This window comes from Pleurodeles waltl, chromosome 1_1, assembly GCF_031143425.1.
Source record: "Pleurodeles waltl isolate 20211129_DDA chromosome 1_1, aPleWal1.hap1.20221129, whole genome shotgun sequence".
Lineage (NCBI taxonomy): Eukaryota > Metazoa > Chordata > Amphibia > Caudata > Salamandridae > Pleurodeles > Pleurodeles waltl.
The window spans coordinates 930,946,678-930,966,951 of NC_090436.1; positions in this window are offsets into that span (position 1 = coordinate 930,946,678).

Consider the following 20,274-nt stretch of genomic DNA (forward strand, 5'->3'; position numbering starts at 1 on the left):
ATTGATTGAATTGTGAGGTGCACAATGTGATTCCTGTTGTGGTCTCTGTTGACTCTGTCAAGGACCCGGTTGAGGACCAGGTTGTAATGGAGGATTTTAACTTGCCAGGCATTGGTGTCTTCTAAGGACAAGAATCGGCTGAGGGAGGCGTTTATAAAATTGTCCGCTGCTTCAGAGGAGGGTGATCGGGGCCACGTCTCACAATGCTTGCCCAGCCTCCCATCTCTGCCTGTTTTGTACAGTAGTACACTTTCTTTTAGGGCATCTTTACAATTTTTAACATATCCAATGAATTGTGAATCATTTGAGTCCTCAAACATACAAGGGTTTGTGCAACCGCTTAACCTGGAAGGGGAAAGTGATGAGGAAGCCTCTCACATGATATTCTGTTCTACATTGAAAAAATGTTATCTTCTATTTTATCTTTATCAGAAAGATCATGATTTGGATATGTTGCCTCTAATTCGTTTTGGGGTTCACTTAATGTGGAGGCTCAACCCTTATTTCCATGGTCTCAGAAACCTTATGATGGACAAGGGTTAAAGTTGTGTAATCATGCAGGGGGCCCGAAAAGTTCAGAAATCAGTTTTACTTCGAATACACTGTATTTTATCTCTTTGTTTGAACGCAAGTTTGGCCCTTTGAATAGACATTTTACTCTACATCTATTTTTGGAAATTGAGGCCCTAAGATTGGTAACAAGTAAATATTTTGAGAATATATATAAATCCTTCTGCTTCACTTCCGAGTTCTACAGTATCATTCAACTCTGAGATTATTGTCATTCTGATCTCAGATAATGTGGATTATTTTTAGAAAAAAGGAATATCTGTTCTTCCGCTAGAGCATACCACAGAGCCCAACTGTGGCAGTTTAATATTGGACCATCAAGGTAACATACAAGGCCTGAAAGGAAGAAAGGGGTCTGCCCATCTGAAGCATATCATTAACTCTAAAAGAAGAGGTATGGGTAGAAGAGTCATAAGTGTAGTGGAAATGGAGGACTCAAGAAGCTGAGAAGAGAGATGAACTATCTAACATGAGTTTGGTAGCTGGCACACTGAATGGGTCTAGAAATACTGCAAAGATCCCGGTGTTGCTGAGGTAACCTTCGGGCCAACTAGTCTCCTGGAACATGGAGGACTGAGGTCAGTCTGATCTGAAATTGAATTGTGTAGCGTTTTCTAAGCCATTAATGATTTGTCTGTAGGAAACATGGGCCTATTCTGATTTCACACATGATAATTACTTTGTTTTCTCTTGTGTAGCAAATCCCACTGTCAAATGCCATGCCAGTGGTTAAATTGCTACTTTACTTAAGAAGACTATTAGGTAGAATCTAAAGTTATTTGTTCTTACCTCAGATCTCTGCCTTTGTTTAAAATTAGTACCGTCCGATGAGAATGGTGGGATGCCTTCTTTCTTGCTCGTAAATGTATATATCCCCTTGGCAAGGCAAAGGATACTCTAGTTATTTCATTGTTCACTTTTGTTTGTTGTATTAGTCTTCTAGAGGAATTTCCCTTGGTTACAATTGTAGGGGTCATTAATGCTAAAGTATCAAACTCTGACTGTGTGACCTTTTGTAATGCCACACTGAAGGGGGTGTGAGGCATTCCTGAGGTAGTCGTGCTATAAAAACCTAGATTAGACAGGCGGGGCTTAAGCCCCATGGAATGTCTGGGAATGCATGAATTCATTTTCTTAAATAACAGATTTCAGGAAGACTTTCCTGCTTCTTGTATATTTCAATCTCTTCTTGCTTATTATTATCCGATACAATGTTCAGGTTTTTTTCAAAGTTGAAGGTTTTGGCGACTGACCTAAGTGATCATACTATTCTGTGTCCATTGATTTCGAGTTTAAGGCTCTTGAATCCTCAAATTCCAGGAAGGACAATGTGGTCTATATTAAATCGAATGGACACAACTTTTGGTCATGTGATACTATAAAACAAAATGTGGGTGTTAGTATTAAAACAACAAGTATGGGACTTCCATACTTATCATTAGATGATCCTATCTCCTGGTTTACAAAGTAGCTCACCTTGTTTCAAACTTTCAGGAGCAATGAAAGAGGTAAAAATACCTAAATAACCCATTAAGATCTCCTGGGCTGTAAAAAAGGCAAATTATGAAAAAAGCTCTCTCCTTAGAAAGCAATTTAAATCTCCTTTGATCATGAGGCAGAGGGAAATTAACTGTCTTAAGCAGAAGAGAACTTGTCTGAAGGTGGCAGAATAGAAAATAGAGGTGAATAGGAATTGGATTATTTTGATGGAAGCCATCATCTCTTATAACCCTTGCACATATTGGGTACTAATAGTCCAATGTTGAGATTCTAGAGTTACAGCCCAGGCTATCCCAATATCCAACGATGAGTGTTCGCAGTATATCTCTCAACTATACGCCTGCAACTCAAGTAATGAGGAACAATTTTGCACTTAGTTCTGAAGTAGATTCTGTGCAATATTCTGGTCCACCTTCCTGTAAGGAGAGCAAGGGATTTATTAAAGGTGCAAGAACCTCATGAGCTATGGCACTGTATGAATCCCCGATGGCACTTATTAAACAGGAGGGTTCTTTATGGGCTACCTTCTTATGCCCACTGTTCCAGTACTGCTTTCTGTCTAGTGATATTCCATCTTCATAGAAAAGAAGTATCATTGTACCTTTATATAAAAAAAGTATAAGGCCTCTCCTGCTAGTTACAGACAAATAACCCTTCTTGATGCGACAGGCAAATTATTTGCCAAAAGTATGTTCATTTATCTAGAAGAATGGATGCCTGATAATAACCTTATGCCTGTCAAGCACGCATGTTTTGGTAATAACTGTGGTACTCTTAATAACTTTACAGCTATGCAAATTATAACACAAATGTATCCCCTGACTAAAGGTATACCTATGTTTTCTGCTTTCACAGATTTTGACAGGGTTGACTGGGGACGCTGTGGAGAAAACTGCTAGTATTGGGGATTCCCATTCATCTATTGAGGTTAATATTCACCCTGCATTCTTCTATCTGCACTCAGGTCCTAATAGGTGAGAACCAAGGTTTGTCAAGTAGAGTGGAAACACACAATGGCTTAAAATAGGGGTGTCTGCTTGTGCCTCTTCTTTTGTTGCTCTATTCTTAGAACTTACCTCACAGAGTTAGTTTGGTAGTGGGTGATTCCCCTTAACTTGGTTCAATGAATGTTGGTTGACTACTTTATGCAGATGATATGATTTTGTTGGATCTTACCCCAATAAGCCTCCAAAGGCTTCTTTGTGCTTTGGAGAAATAGGCTGAAGAACACTTTCTTAAAATAAATATAACCAAGGGTAAAGTTATGATCATTAGATCGAAGGGGTGCAGAATTAGGCAAAACCTTAATTGGTCCCTGGCGAATGCCAAGATGGAAGTAGTGCAGTTTTAATCTTACCTTGTGTTAGAAATTGGGTTTTTAGTTGGCAGTCAGGTTACCCTCTGTCCAAGCAAGAACCCTCACTCTAGTCAGGGTAAGTCACACACAATCCAAAATTAGCCTATGCCCACCCTTTGGTAGCTTGGCACGAGCAGTCAGGCTTAACTTAGAAGGCAATGTGTAAAGCATTTGTGCAATAAATCATACAATACCATAATATAGCATCACAAAACTACACCACAGTGTTTAGAAAAATATATAATATTTATCTGGGTATTTGCAGGTCAAAACGATCAAAGATGCAATATGAATTTGTGAAGATATCGTATAAAGGGCCAGATGTAGCAAAAAAATATTTTGCAACTCACAAAATATTATGCAGAAAGGTGTCTCAGACACCTTCTGCGACTCGCTATGGGGTCGCAAAGACCCACCTCATGAATATAAATGAGGTGGGTCGCATTTTGTGACCCCATAGCGAGTCCATGCACTCACAGGGATGGTGGCCTGCTGGAGACAGCAGACCTCCATGTCTGTGACCACTTTTTTAATAAAGCAGTTTTTTTTTTCTTTTTGCAGCCCGTTTCCCTTAAAGGAAAACGAGTTGCAAAAAGAAAAACTTCCGAAACCATTTGGTTTTGTTTTTTTCAGAGTAGGCAGTGGTCCATAGGACCACTGCCTGCTCTGAAAAAACATTTTTTTCGTCATTCACAAAGGGGAAGGGGTCCCATGGGGACCCCTTCCCTTTTGCGCATGAGTTACCACCCACTTCAAGTGGGTGGTAACTGCGAGTTGGTTTGCGACCGCATTCGCGGTCACAAAGCAACTCATCATGGCGATGCGGTCGCAAATAGGAAGGGAACACCCCTTCCTATTTGCGAGTCGCAGCCTCAAATTGCCAGTCGGTACCGACTCGCAAGTTGAGGTTGTGCATCGCAAACTGCCTTTTGCATGTCGCAAACTGCGTTTTTCGCAGTTTGCGACGTGCAAAAGGCTTCCTACATCTGGCCCTAAGTGTCTTAAGTCTTTAAAAAGCAAACAAAGACTCTTTCAAGCACAAAGTACCTGGTTTGGAGTGGAAAATCTCTGCAAAGGGCCGCAGAAGAAGAGATACGTGGAAAAATGGTGTGTATGTCGATTTCTCCCCAGCACACACGGACTTGCGTCGTTATTTTTCATGCAGGGAAGTCGTGCGTCATTTTCCGGCGTGCGGACAGTCTCTTTCTGTGGGTTGCGGGGATTACCAGATGTCCTGGGGTCTGTGCGTGGATTCTCCTGCTTGTTTTCCGGCTGAGCTTCATTCTGCTGGGCTGTGCTTGCAAGGCCGTGCGTCGAAGTTCCGGTCGCCCCGAAGGCGTTGCATCGATCAGCGTCGGTGTGGGGCGTTTTTCTCACGCCGGAGTAAGCTGTGCGTCGAAATTTTCAGCGCACGAAGAGTCCAAATGAAAAAGAGAAGTCTTTTTGGTCCTGAGACTTCAGGGAACAGGAGGCAAGATCTATCCAAGCCCTTGGAGAGCACTTTTAAAGCCAGACAAGAGTTCAGCAAGGCAGCAGGGCAACAGCAAGGCAGCAGTCCTTGGTAGAAAGCAGTCAGGTGAGTCCTTTAGGCAGCCAGGCAGTTCTTCTTGGCAGGATGCAGGTTCTGGTTCAGGTTTCTTCTCCAGCAAGTGTCTGATGAGGTAGTGCAGAAGCCCTGTGTTATACTAAATTGTGCCTTTGAAGTGGGGGTGACTTCAAAGAGTGTCTAAGAAATGCACCAGGTCCCCTTTCAGTTCAATCCTGTCTGCCAGGGTCCCAGTTGGGGGTGTGGCAGTCCTTTGTGTGAGGGCAGGCCCTCCACCCTCCCAGCCCAGGAAGACCCATTCAAAATGCAGATGTATGCAAGTGAGGCTGAGTACCCTGTGTTTGGGGTGTATCTGAGTGAATGCACAAGGAGCTGTCAATTAAACCTAGCCAGACGTGGATTGAAGGGCACAGAAAGATTTAAGTGCAAAGAAATGCTCACTTTCTAAAAGTGGCATTTCTAGAATAGTAATATTAAATTCGACTTGTATTACCATTCTGGCCATACTAAATATGACCTTCCTGCTCCTTTCAGATCAGCATCTGCAACTTCAACAATGTATGAGGGCAGCCCCAATGTTAGCTTATGAAGGGAGCAGGCCTCACAGTACTGTAAAAACGAATTTAGGAGTTTTACACTACCAGGACATATAACTACACAGGTACATGTCCTGCGTTTTACCCACACAGCACCCTGCTCTAGGGGTTACCTAGGGCACACATTAGGGGTGACTTATATGTAGAAAAAGGGGAGTTCTAGGCTTGGCAAGTACCTTTAAACGCCAAGTCGAAGTGGCAGTGAAACTGCACACACAGGCCTTGCAATGGCAGGCCTGAGACAAGGTTAAAGGGCTACTGAAGTGGGTGGCACAACCAGTGCTGCAGGCCCACTAGCAACATTTAATCTACCGGCCCTGTGCACATATAGTGCACTCTACTAGGGACTTACAAGTAAATTAAATAGCCAATCATGGATAAACCAATCAATAGTACAATTTACACAGAGAGCATATGCACTTGTTAGCAGTGGTAAAGTGCCCAGAGGTCAAAAGCCAACAACAACAGGTCAGAAAAAATAGGAGGAAGGAGGCAAAAAGTTTGGGGATGACCCTGTCAAAAAGCCAGGTCCAACACCTTGGTACAATTTTTTTAAGTAACTCAAGTAAAGATCATATAAATCATTGTAAAAGTAAGGTGTTGTCCCAGGCCTCCGCTATTCACAGAATGTGTCAGTGGTGTGGGCAAAGGAATTTTGCACATGCTTTATCAATCTACAAGATAAACGTCCCACCAACACTGCATTGCACTTGTGAAGTGAAGGATGAGTGGCATTGGTCTTTATTTTTTTAAAGTAGAGGGACACATATGGTGTCAAATTTGTAATCTGATCTTTTTGGTTTACCCACCTGCAGCGCAGCTTGATTATGAGCTATCCTCTACTTATATATTTGCTATGGAAGCGGTCTCGAGGTGGTGGAACAGTTTGCTGGGTAGTGAAACGGGTTCTATTCAAGCTGCATCAAAGCGTGAAATCTTTACTAGTTTGAAAGGAAGAAGTGCACTTTATTCTACCTTTACTAAAGCTTTGGTAATGTTCAATATTGTTCAGAGTAGGGATTTACCATTCCCAAAACCTTTTTTTTTTTACTGGATAAAGAAATGATTGCCATCATGAGTAGGAAAAGGGGTATTTTGCTTTGCTTACAATGTGCTAAGGATCTCTCACAGAGAGCATGGAGAGTAATTTTGTTATGAAGGCTTAACGTGTTGCCATTACGAGTTATAACAGGACCATGGTAAGGTACTCTGAAGAATGATAGGCTCTGTGATCTTTGTATGAATCATTTTCAAGATTTAAATCATGTGCTTTTTCTGTGTTCATCTCTTCATCTTGTAGCTCCACCTTTTGAGGCCAATCTTTTTGAAATATAACATAACTTCTGTAGCTGAGGCCTGTCAATGTTTTTTGCCCATCCCAAATGAAATGGTTTGCACACACATATTCAAATGTTTAGGATATTTTTACATGTGTTTTAGTTCTCTGATGGATATGTGAATTATTATTTCTACTTATTTTGTCTTGAAGAGGATTGCAAATTCAAGGATGTAATTGGTACTTTATATGCTTTGAACTTGATTGGATGTCTGACACATATATTGGCAGTAGTGCACTTTATATTTGCAAAGGGCAGAACAGTCTGTATCTTTTCTGCAGTTACTTAACTCTTTTAGTACCTTACCTGTGTATTCAAATTTTTTCTTATTGGGGTTCTTGTGCTCTAGTACAGGGTGTATTAGCCATGTTTTTGCAGGACCTATTAGAAGGTTGTATACCACCAATGTGACCGTGGTGGTCCAAACACCACATATCAGGAGGCAGAAACAGGCAATATATAGGGAGACACTCACCTGCAGACAGCCATATACATCTGGAGCCACCATTCCTAAATGTCATGCTGCTGGTCCTGCTCACTGAAGGACAAGGAAATTAATGCGTATGTGGACAACAGCAAGCATAAGTACACACACCGACATGTAATATTGAAATTCCAAAGAAACTTGTACCAATAACAAACACACTATAGGGAGGACACCACAGCAGCTACACTTAACATTCAGCACACACACTCCCATACTGCAACATAGACACCTGCACACTCACAACACTCACACTGCAGTCAGCACACACACTGCATAACAACACTACTCATGTACGCATGGCTACACAGCACAGGCTCAGGAACACAGAAGGCCAAACAACATTCATATACACTGCAACAACAACACAACTACTGCACATATACAAATACATTCCACACACTCACACCCAACACTGGCCAAGAATTGGCCACACATAGAATACACACATACATCCATGCCATGGCACACATATAACACCACCATCAAACAACCCTTCAATCGATACACACATTACACACACACACACACTTAGCACAATGGAAGCACAATGCCATAGACAATATACACAGAGACAAATAGACAAAAGATACAAAGTGCACCACCACAACAATGCCTGCACAGCTGGGATGTGAGCATCAGGACCATACGTGGAAGTAGGCTTCACTGGGACACATATCAAGTTGAACAGGGCCACAAACAATATGTGCACAGGAAATGGCCCCAACTGGATCCCAGGGACAAGCAATACCAATACCAATTATCATGCACAGTCACCCAACTAGCTGCGAAGGACACACACCTAAATGAACACATGCACACTCAAATGCAACGCAAACTAGCACAACTCAACACACTCCATGTCTGTACTGACAAAACTCAAGAACATAAATACAACCTGTACAAAATAACCATATCAGGGGGACAATTCTTACACCATACATGCCAACATCACACAACACAAAAGGAAACACATGCCACAACAAACACAATACAATGCCATTATACCAACATTCAATCTACATATACATACCCATCACACAACACAGACCCTTCCCTTTTTAGGAGAACAGCACCACACACAAACTCACACTGCAAAAAATACCACATTGAGCAGCAAGCAGTCCAAACACAAAAAACTATAGGTACACAAACAATGTCACTCAGGAACACAAGAAAGCTAGGGAAGGAAATGCAGGATAAATATGTGTCCAACAAACCAACAACTAGTTGGTTTTATTATAAATAAATGTATTGTGACTAAAGTCCAAGGCCGTAGGCTAATCCAACATTTTAGGGCCAAAAGGCACAGTGTCAGGCCTTTAGCTAACTCTTGACTGCCATGTAACCTCCACAGGTAGGGGCATCAAGGGGCAGGCAGCCAACTCAGGGATGATATAGGGGATGGGGGTTTGGGTTTGGGCTTGAGAGGAGGGAGCCTTCTTGGGAGACGTGGGCTTCTTCTTGGCAGGGGGAGAGGTCTGGGTGCTTGCAGGGGGCAGGAAAGACCTTGGAGGTAGAAAGAATGGCCTTTGGGAAGGAAATGATCCTTTTTGGGGTGGTGTGGGTGGGTGAACAGGGATAAGGTCAAGGCCACGAGGAAAATAATTCTTAGACACAAGGGGATGGTCATCAGAAGGGGGTTGGGAGTTCGAGGTTGAGGGAGTGGTTGTCTGATGTGTAGATGTGGATGTCTTGGGTGCGTGTTTGTGGGAGGTGTGCTTGTGTGTGGTAGGTGTCTGTTGGGTGGTTGAGTGAGGCCGTTTATGTGTTTTGGGCTGAGGGGGGTGACGGTGCGGAGATGTCATGGTGGGTGCGTGTCTGTTAGGGTGGTGACTTCAAGTATGGTAGATGTGCTGCATGTAAGTGTGTCTGTAGTTGTGGTGTCTGCGGGTGTGGTGACTGGGTTGGATGTCTGAGGGTCTGCTGGGGTGGTGTCTGTGGATAGGATGGGTGTGGTGGTTGTATCAGTGACTATTGATGTGATGTCTGTAGGTGTGCTAGATGTTGTGTGTGTGTTGCTGGTGTGGAGGGGTGTCAGGGCAAGTTGTGACTGTTGCTATGTCTGCAAGTGGATGTTGTTTGTGTGAGTGCCTGTGATTCTTGTGGTGCTTGTGTGTGCTACCCTTGTCTGTTGAGGTGGATGCATGCAAGTTTGTCTGTGTGCTTTGGGTGGGTTTGGGAGGGAGGGAAAGTGGGGTTTGGACTGGGAAGAGGAGGGGGGCAGAAGACAAGGGGTGACTGGCTCTGAATGCACTCCAGGAATGCATTGCTCTACTGGACTTGACTTGTCTGTCCATGGATGACATTCATAATGGCGGACTGACCCACAGAAATGTTTCTCAGGAGGTCAATAGCCTCCTCACTGACGGCAACAGGGATAACAAGGTCTGGGGCAGAGGTGCCTGCGGCAAAGGAGATGCCCACTATTTTGAGTGAGCGGGCACAGCCAACTGGGTGGGGAGCAACAAGGATGACAGTAATCAAATGGGGGTGGCAGACAAAGACACTACTGGGGTGGCCCCAGATGGGTTCGCCAACACTGGTGGGTGGCCACTGGAGGAGGAATCCAAGGATGTAGATGCAGATCTGCTCTCCCCTCTGGCCTTGCCCTCTGGGTCACTGGGTTCCTCTATGTCACTGGTGTCTTGACCCGATGTCTTGTGGTCAGACGCTTCCCCACTCAGCTTGGCCCCATCTTCTTCTTCTGCCGTTGGTGACGCTGCCAAAAGAAAGTTGCATAGGGTCATAACATCGAGATTAAAACACTTCAATCACATCTGTGAGAGACAAAACATACCATCATGTCAAGTGGGCCCCCACATGAAGGGCCAGCAAAGTGGCACCAACAGGTGCCAATATAAAACCATGCATGCCATATGGAGTTACAAAGGTAACACAAATCTTGGTCTCAACTACAACAGCATGGACGGAGTCTAGGTATCACACTAACCATACCACAACTAGGTAACCACTCCACCGCAAACCTGTGCCACATGCAGCACACCCCAGTGAACCAGTAGCCAACAATTGGATCCCATTGTAATGTACCTTACCAATTACACAGACATAAGCCAATGCACACATCTAACTTTCACTGATGTAATGTATCAACAAGAACAGATGTTGTTAAGGAAATGCAGACAACACTGGTGCAAACATTTCATACCTGGACTAGGTGACATGGAAACATCCATGTCCCAAAGGATACGACCCAACAATGTACAGTTCTACAAGTGACACCTTCCCAAAATGAGTCAAGGAGGAAGTAGCAAGGTCACTCAGACAATTAGGTCAGGTCCTAAACATCACAGAGCGATGTCTTCAGAATACTCACAAGAATGGTCATGTAAGGCCAAGGATAGCCTCCTCCAATGTCTCACACTCATTTCCATGTTTAGTTCTGAGTGGGTTTGTAGTAGCCAACTGTACTGTGCAGGAAGGAGGGACACAGACCTTGCAATTACTGACAAAAGGACATAACTTTGTTGTACAATGAGAAGCAATAGCACTATCCACATCTCAGACATGGCAAGCATGGGATCTGTCTGTGGATGAGTCCCTGACCCCCAAACACATGTGATGCAAACCTCACAGCAAGTCGATCTATGATGCATCCCAACAGTCAGATCACAATTCCCAATTAACACAGGTGCTGTCCACCTACAATCAGCATTCCACATCAAGAGTACAAATGATCATGAAGTGGATCCACACTGTGGTCCTACCTGTCATGTCCACCATTAGTACTGCAGTTACACATGACATACCATGAAGCAAGAATATATCCGTATGACAATATATGATGGTGACACAGTCCTGTCTGAGGCATCACTGTAAATGGGCAACCATTGCAGGTGTGCCATAATGACAACAGGGACCCCAAGGACATATATGTGAGAGATTCCAGACATCATTCCATCTGCATGGCTAGCACATGCCTACATATAAAGCATAGATGTTTATCCTAGAGGGAATGGAGCACATGCAGACATGTAGGTACAAAGAATGGTGGCTACACGGATAGCACATCACCCATGTCAATAGACATTACCCACTTACCAAGGGAAAGTAGTTGACTACAGCTGCCAAGTTTTTGCCATGTAAGTCATGTCACATGTATGATGGACACTCATGCATCACACACTGCTATGAGGCACCAGCACCCAACATAAAATGGAAAAGACTTGCTGAGACAAAAGGCATCTTTTTGACACAATTGGACCCCACTTTTTACCTGGTATATGATGTAGCCTAGAAGTTGTTTGTGCCCAGGACCCCTGCTAACCAGGTTCCCTGGGTGAGAGTTCTTTCACTAAAGTGTTGTGATGCATCGGCACAATTGGATACACATTTAGCTGCTACTGTAGGTCCCTAGTAAATGGTACCTAGGTACCCAGGGCATGGGGTACTAAGGGTAGGCCCCTGTGGACATCAGCACTCATTGTGCCACTCTCTTGGGCCATGCACCCATATGTACCCAGTCCTACCATTGTAGGCTCAGTACTCCAGTGAGAACCTGAAAGACAAACTTGACATAGCACACTGCCTGTGTGCCCTGTCCACTATACACTGCATGTACTATGGGTACGACACCCCTATGGCAGGTCTTCTAGCCCTAAGGCAGGGCGCACTATACTGTATGTGAGGCCATAGATGCATGAGCAATATGCCCACACTGTGTCATTGCCAAACCTGTGCGGTAGTGAGTGAAAAGAGCAGCCATTTTCATACATGTGCTGGACACTGGTCAATACAAGTTTCACAGCCACATGATAGCCATTCTGAACCCTGGGTTGTTTGGTATCAAACAACTCAGAATGATAGATCCAAACTGGTACCAGTATTGGATTTATTACCAAATGTGCCCAGGGGTCACCTTAGATGGGCCTCCTTCAAGAGCAAACTACCCTGACATGGTTGCTGACTGGTCCTGCCCAGCCTGCCACCTCCACACACCAAGCTGCAACCCTGGGCTGAGAGATCCTTCTTCTGGGATGCAGAACAAAGCCCTTCCGGGTGGAGGTGCTAACACCTCTTCCCTCAGGAATGTGCTTACCGCCTTTGAAACTCAACCGCCAAGCCAGCTGCTAACCGCAGATGGCTACCCCCATTGCAAACCCACATTTTTAGAGGGAGCAATGGGGGAAACTAAACAAAGGACAGGGGGAGTGGCCCTACCTAGCATACACCACCCATAAGATGTTGCATGCAAGTAGACTCTCCATTTCATTGTTCTCCATCTTGAATGGAAGGAAAATAACCAATCAGGTGTAGGGATTTGACCTCTGCCCACAGGAAGTGGTCACTTAGTGGGTGTAGCCATCCTAAGGTAGATAACTCATTGGTCACTAATAGGTTCCCCCTAAAATGCCCAATACAATATTAAGTGGCCATTCCTAGACCAAGAACTCAGTTGTGATGGACAAAAGAAGACCAACAGCAAATAGATCCACTTCACTGACCAGTGGCTTACTCTATAGCCAGATTCCTCAGCTGGACCAAACTCTACATCAAAGACTGCGATGACAAATCCTGCTAGTGTGCCAAGTTTGTGGCACTGCATTCTCTAGCGGCTTAACTGTACCAATACCCTGGCTATTGGTCTCCTGATTTTGGACACCAAGATAAACAGACTACCCAGGACTAAAAAAGGAACATGTGGAAGCCCCAGTCAACAGACTTCAGAAACAACCCAGACCTCTCAGCAGACTACCCCTGTTGTCCTGCCATCAACCCTCAAACTGACCTACCTCCTGCTTCGGAGGGCATCCTTGTGCACAGCTCCTGGGTCACCAACTCACTCTGCACCTGGATGCCCTGTGCCCTGCACCAATGATCCAGCTGTGTTCTAAGGGCCCCCCTTGCAACCTTGATACTCCAAGGGGATCCCAAGGATCCATCTTTAAACTTACCTGTGCAGTGCTTTATTTTCGCAGTGGCCCTGCACCATCTTCAGATACCTTTTCCTGCTGATCCCACTGGAACCGGGAGAGGCCCAAACTTCTCTAGCTGGCACAGTGTGCCCACCAATGGCCTTAACCAACCGGTAAAAGAAGAACTTTGCAAACCAACTGTATGATTCTATATACACTTTTAAATGCTATCCTCCATTGGTTCCTATGGTACATAATTACTCACAAAAATACTATTTTTATTAGAATTCATATCTCAAAAAGTGCTCAACCAATTTTGAAGATCTTGGTCTTCAAAAGTACATAACAATCTGAAGTATTTTCATAAATTGGTCTTCAGTTATTCCATTGAGTGTGTGAGTTGCAAGATTGATGCGGTGTGTACATCAAGGGGGTCATTCTGACCTCGGCGGTAAAAGCCGCTTACCGCCGGTCAGAAGACCGCCACAATACTGCCGCGGCCGCGGTCAGCCGCCACGGTCATTCTGACCCACAACTGCCAAACCTCCAAAAATCCGACCGCCATTGCAGTCCGCCACATCAGCGGCCCGCGATAAACTGGAGATGACCAAACCTCCACCGCCACGCCAACAGAAATACGCCAATGCCATTACGATCCACAAATCCACGCGGCGGTGTTTCAAAGCGGTAGTCTATTGGTGGTACACACCGCCGCGGTCAAAATACCCACACCTTTACAAAACACTACCACATTGGACAATTTGAAATACACACACCTGATACACATACAAACAACACTCCCACACATCCAATACAATATAAAACACACGCCCACATCACCCACAAACCCCTACGACCAAAAATCCGAGACGAAGGAGAGAGAGACACATCAGAGAATAGAGAGCCAGACACACAGAGGCACACTACAACATCACACACACCACATAGTAGCACAAAGCACCACACACCAACACACACATCACCACATACACCACCCCACACCTCATCCACACCACCCCATGGCACCACAAAGACACCCACGCTTCACGGACCAAGAACTCAGGGTGATGGTGGAGGAAATCCTAAGAGTGGAACCCCAGCTCTTCGGCTCGCAGGTGCAGCACACCACCATAGCAAGGAAGGCGGAGCTATGGCAGCGGATCGTGGACAGGGTCAACGCGGTGGGACAGCATCCCAGAAATAGGGACGACATCCGCAAACGATGGAACGACCTACGGGGGAAGGTGCGCTCGATGGTGTCGCGACACAACATCGCGGTGCAGAAGACTGGCGGAGGACCCCCACCCACCCCACCAGAATTCACATCATGGGAGCAAGAAGTATTAAACATCCTGCATCCTGAGGGCCTCGCTGGAGTACATGGAGGAATGGACTCTGGTAAGTCCTATCTCATATACTTCATCCCCCCCACCCCACCAGCATGCCAACCCACACCCCCACCCTCACCCCCAACCCACCATCACACATCATCCCTGAGAATGTATCCCTAGCACAACCCACCCAACCCCTCACCAACCCTTGCATGCCACCACAAACATTGGACACCCATTACCTAAGCATGACCACTGCACTTACCCATCCCCCCCACAAACCACCCTCACAACACCACCCACAAGGGAATGCCTGCACTGGGGGACAAGGGCACCCATAATTCGCACGCTTTTTTCACACACAGAAACAATAACCATACTCGCTCACCCCATGCAGGACCCGAACGCCAACACACCGGTCAGGATGGTCCTCAAATGTCCATCCCACCCCCGGAACAGGCCCCCAGTGAGGACAGCAGCTCTGGCGACCTGGAACCTGATGACCAGCCCGGACCATCGGGGACCTCTGGGCAGTGGGTTCCCCAAACACAGAAACAGGCCACAGCAGACCCAAACCCCCCTGGGAACAACAGCACAGCTCCCACCCAGCGGGCCCATGCCTCTTTCTCTAGGACAGGTCAAGCAGCGGTGTGTCTGCCACTACAGGGCACCCAGGCTAACCCAACACCCCAACAACAACAGGGACCTGGGGGCAGTGGTAGTGGGCACACCGTCCAGGGGACAGAGGCCCAGGCAAACAGGGCAACTCGGAGGGCTGCCGTGCGACAGGGGGGGGAGGAGAGGCCCAGGGAACCCACTCTCCAAGAGGCCCTCAAAACCATCATGGGAGCATACCACCACTCCCAAGAGACGATGGCGACGGTACTGGCCAGGTTCACCGAGATACAGGCACAGCAGGAAGAACGCTACATGGGGTTCAGCAACCAACTCACCACCATCGCTACCGCCATGGGGAGCATGGTCCAGGCCCTCAACAGGATAGAAGACAAGTTGCGGGACCATGTGGCACCACACAGGGCCACTGTCACTAGCTAGGAACAGCCTACCACCTCCGCCGGCGCTAGTGGACAGGAGGCCCACACACAACGACAGGCCACAAGAACCCCACCTCCTGCTGAAGAACAACCACCCCGCAAGAGGAGCCTAAGACCCAAAAAAAAACCAGAGTAGGATGCCAAGACCACCGCCAGTAGTCATCCCACTGTCCCACATTGCCACCCTGTCTAAACTCAAACAGCCCCTGCTCCGTCCTTCCACAGGCATATGGACAATAGACCTGTCAGACTGAGAACTGGACTCTGCCATGGACATCACTCCACCCCCACCCATCACCGTCATCATATAATGTACCATTATCTGAGCACACAAAATAAAACAATTATTGCACAGAAAACCGTTTTGAGTCATGCTGTATTCTCAAAAAATCGTACAACACATAACAGTTCACAATATGTGATGTCAGTTAGTGATGACAACATACCAATGTCAATACGCTGTAGTACATGGCCAAACCAAGCAGAAGTCGGGCTATGAGTCATTAAGCACTGAGAAGAGAAGGGAAAAAGAATATGTTATTTAAAAGAGCTGGGGGGAAATACATAAAGTTGAGATGCATGAGGCTCTAAGTAACTGGGAAATGGCGTGGCTGAATCTTACCTGTGTGCTACTGAAAATACTGTTGTATGACAGCTTCCCTGTTGTCTGTTTTCTCACCGTCGTCTTCCTCCTCTTCACTCTCCACAGGCTCCATGGCTTCTACGACACCACCATCTGGACCATCCTCCTGCAGGAAAGGCACCTGGCGTCGCAAAGCCAGGTTGTGAAGCATACAGCAGGCCACGATGATGTGGCACACCTTCTTTGGTGAGTACATTAGGGATCCACCTGTCATATGCAGGCACCTAAACCTGGCCTTCAGGAGGCCGAAGGTCCTTTCAATGACCCTCCTAGTACGCCCATGGGCCTCATTGTACCGTTCCTCTGCCCTGGTCCTGGGATTCCTCACTGGGGTCAATAACCACGGCAGGTTGGGGTAACCAGAGTCACCGATTAGCCACACACGCTGTCTCTGTAGCTGTTCCATCACATAGGGGACGCTGCTATTACGCATAACATACGCGTCATGCACTGACCCAGGGAACTTGGCATTTACATGGGAGATGTACTGGTCTGCCAAACAGACAACCTGCACATTCATAGAATGGTAATTTTTCCGATTTCTGTACACCTGTTCATCGTCATTTGGGGGTACTAATGCCACATGGGTCCCATCAATGGCACCAATGATGTTGGGGATATGTCCAAGGGCATAGAAATCACCCTTCACTGTGGCCAAATCACCCTCTTCTGGGAATATGATGTAGCTCCTCATGAGTTTCATCAGGGCAGACAACACTCTGGACAGAATCTTTGAAAACATAGGCTGAGACATTCCAGATGACATGGCCACTGTTGTCTGGAATGAGCCACTTGCAAAGAAATGGAGGACTGATAGAACCTGCACTAGAGGGGGAATCCCTGTGGGTTGGCGGAGGGGTGACATCAGGTCTGGCTCCAGCTGGGCACACAGTTCATGGATAGTGGCTCGGTCAAGTCGGTATCGGAGTATTATATGGCGTTCTTCCATTGTCGACAGGTCAACCAGCGGCCGGTACACGGGAGGATTCCTCCTTCTCCTCGCAAGTCCCTGCGGACGGTGCCTAGGAAGGACAACATGGAGCACTGAGTCAACTCACAGGTACGTACAACACAGCTTGCACAGTACACGAAAATGTTTTGACTGCTATGTTTGTATGTGTGCAAATGCAAGGCCTAGGCCTGTGTGACGCATTAGAATTTAAGCCATGTGGGCCCTTGAAATGGCGGCTGCCTGACCTCTAAACTGGGACAATGGGATGTGAGGTCAATGCGCTGGCGTGGCACACCGTGGCGGTAGGCGGTCGAAGACCGCTGTACGAAGTCGCATTGGTTAACATTGAACCCTATGGGATTCAGGAGCCAATGACGATGTGTGCCGGCGGTCGCGGTACGCACCGCCGCGGTACGCACCGCCGCGGTACGCACCGCCGCGGTACGCACCGCCGCGGGCGTGACCGCCATTTTCTATCTGATTAATCACTCGAGACCTAATCATCCACAGGAGAGGACCTATACTGCAAGTGCTGCTGTGAACTCGGTCTGGAAGTGACAATGGCTGCTGCGACTGGGGAAAGGGCCCCTGCCTTCACGTCTGAAGAGTTGGAGAAACTCGTGGACGGGGTCCTCCCCCAGTATGCGCTACTCTACGGTCCTCCAGACCAACAGGTGAGTACACTGAGTGCACATTGAATGGGTAATGCCTGTGTGGAGTGGGGTGGCTGTCAGTTGGTGGGGTGGGGAGAAAATGAGGAATGCAACGCACGACTGATGAGTGTATGGGCCACATGGCAAGGGTGGGGAGGGGGGGCATGTACTCCAAACATGCAGAAATGTGACGTTTTCTCTTTCCCACCCTGTACATGTCAAACAGGTGAGCGCCCATCAGAAAATCGATATTTGGCGTGCCATCGCCAAGGAAGTCCGGGCCCTGGGGGTCTACACCAGACGGGGCACCCACTGTCGGAAGAGGTGGGAGGACATCCGCCGCGGAACCCGAAAGACCGCCGAGTCACTGCTGGGGATGGCCTCCCGACCTAGGAGGGGTGCCAGTCGTACCCTGACCCCCCTGATGTCCCGGATCCTGGTGGTGGCCTACCCTGATTTGGATGGGCGCTTGAGGACATCACAGCAGACACAAGGGGGTGAGTGTCAGCACATTCTCCTATCTATACGCGCAGTGGAGGCGTCTGGGTGGGGGAGGAGGGCTGTGGGTGACAGTAGGCCAGGGCGCTTTCTGTAGTGTAGTCCCCTCCCTTAGACATGGCCCTGTGCCCCCGCCCACCACCTCTGTAGGGTGCCAAGTGCAGCTATCCATGGTCCAACATCACCCATGAGCGCGTCTGTTGTCCCTAGACCTGTTGGCCTAGTCAGAAGTACAGAGTAGTGTACCCCAAGTTCGCGGCTTAGTGCATGAGGCACCTGTGTCTGTCCTCTCCGCCAAGGCTATTGACAAGGCATGCACTCAACTTTGTTTTCTTTCTCCCCCCACCCTTATTCTTTCTTTCTTGTGCATTAGCATCATCAGGCGGAGGAGAATTGGCGTCGAGCACGAGGGAGCTGCAGGTCACCAGGCCCCGGTGGGCACTGACACAGACACCGAGGGCACCAGTGATCCGGAGGGCGAGGGGAGCACCATAACGGGGGCCGGTGGAGACACCAGCGACACGGACACGTCCTCGTTTGGGAGCTCCCTAGCGGGGGCGGCAACATCTGTGCCCCCAGCAACAACAGGTACAGCCGCCACGCAGCGCACCAGCACCGTCCTCTCAGCAGCCCCTCAGTCTTCGCTCCGTGCCCGTTCGCCCAGGAAGGCGCGCGTCTCCTTCGCCCCAGGCACCTCAGCCCCTGCCTCTGTTACCCCTGCTGCCCTCAGTGCGGAGCTCATTGACCTCGTGAGGACGCTCATTGTTGGGCAGACTACCCTTTTGAATGCCATCCAGGGGGTGCAAAGGGAGGTGCAACAGAGCAATGCCTACCTGGAGGGCATTCATTCGGGTCAGGCTGCCCATCAATGAGCTTTCACTTCTCTGGCCTCAGCACTGACGGCAGCCATTGTCCCTGTCTCCAGTCTCCCTCTTCTAACTGCCTCCAGCCTTTCTCTGTCTCCTGTTCCTCAGCCTATCCCATCCACACCATCTGACCAGCCTGCACACACCTCAACACCCAAGGCCAGCTCATCCAAACATAAGCACCACAGAACACACAAGCATTCACCCAAGCAACACCCAGTTGCAGACATACCAACAGTCGCTGCCACCTCTGTGTCCCCCTCCTCCTCGTCTCCCTCCTCCCTCCCTGTGACGTCTACACTCACACCTGCATGCACACCAACATCAGCCAGTTCTTCCATCACCAGCACACCCTCCACTACAGTCCTCACACGTGCAGTCACCACCCCCACTGCCATGTACACGTCCCCTGTGTGCTCTCCCACTGTGTCTGTCACCCCCTCTTCCAAGACACATAAACGCAGGCAGACACCCAAACAACAGCCAACCACCTCACAACAGCCTACGTCTCAGTCACCTGCACCCAAGGACAGCACACCTAACTCTCCTACAACCACATCCTCTTCCTCCACTTCTATCTCCACTACTCCTACCCTTTACCCTGGTCCAAAGAAATATTACCTCACAAATGTTGACCTCTTTCCCTCCCCTGACCCACCCCCTCCATCTGGGAAAAGTCCCAAAGGCACCTCAGCCACCACCAGCCCAGCTTCCAAGGTACAAGTGGTGCATGGAATATGGAGTCCACCCTTTGGCGGCAGTGACACTTCACTGAGCAGCAAGGGGACTGGCAGCCCCCCCCAGGCAAGAGGACCCGGAAAGTGAAGGGCCGCCGTGAGCGGACTGAGACGGCTGCCCCCAAGGAGGTGACTCAGGCCACTTCACCTGCCACAACAGCCAGGGGAGGCAAGGGCCCGAGAGCCCCATCTAAGGAGCGGAAGGGCAGCAGGGCGGAGAGGCCAGCCAGCAGGAGCGCGGAGCAGGAGGGCCCCACACGCCCCATCCCGGCT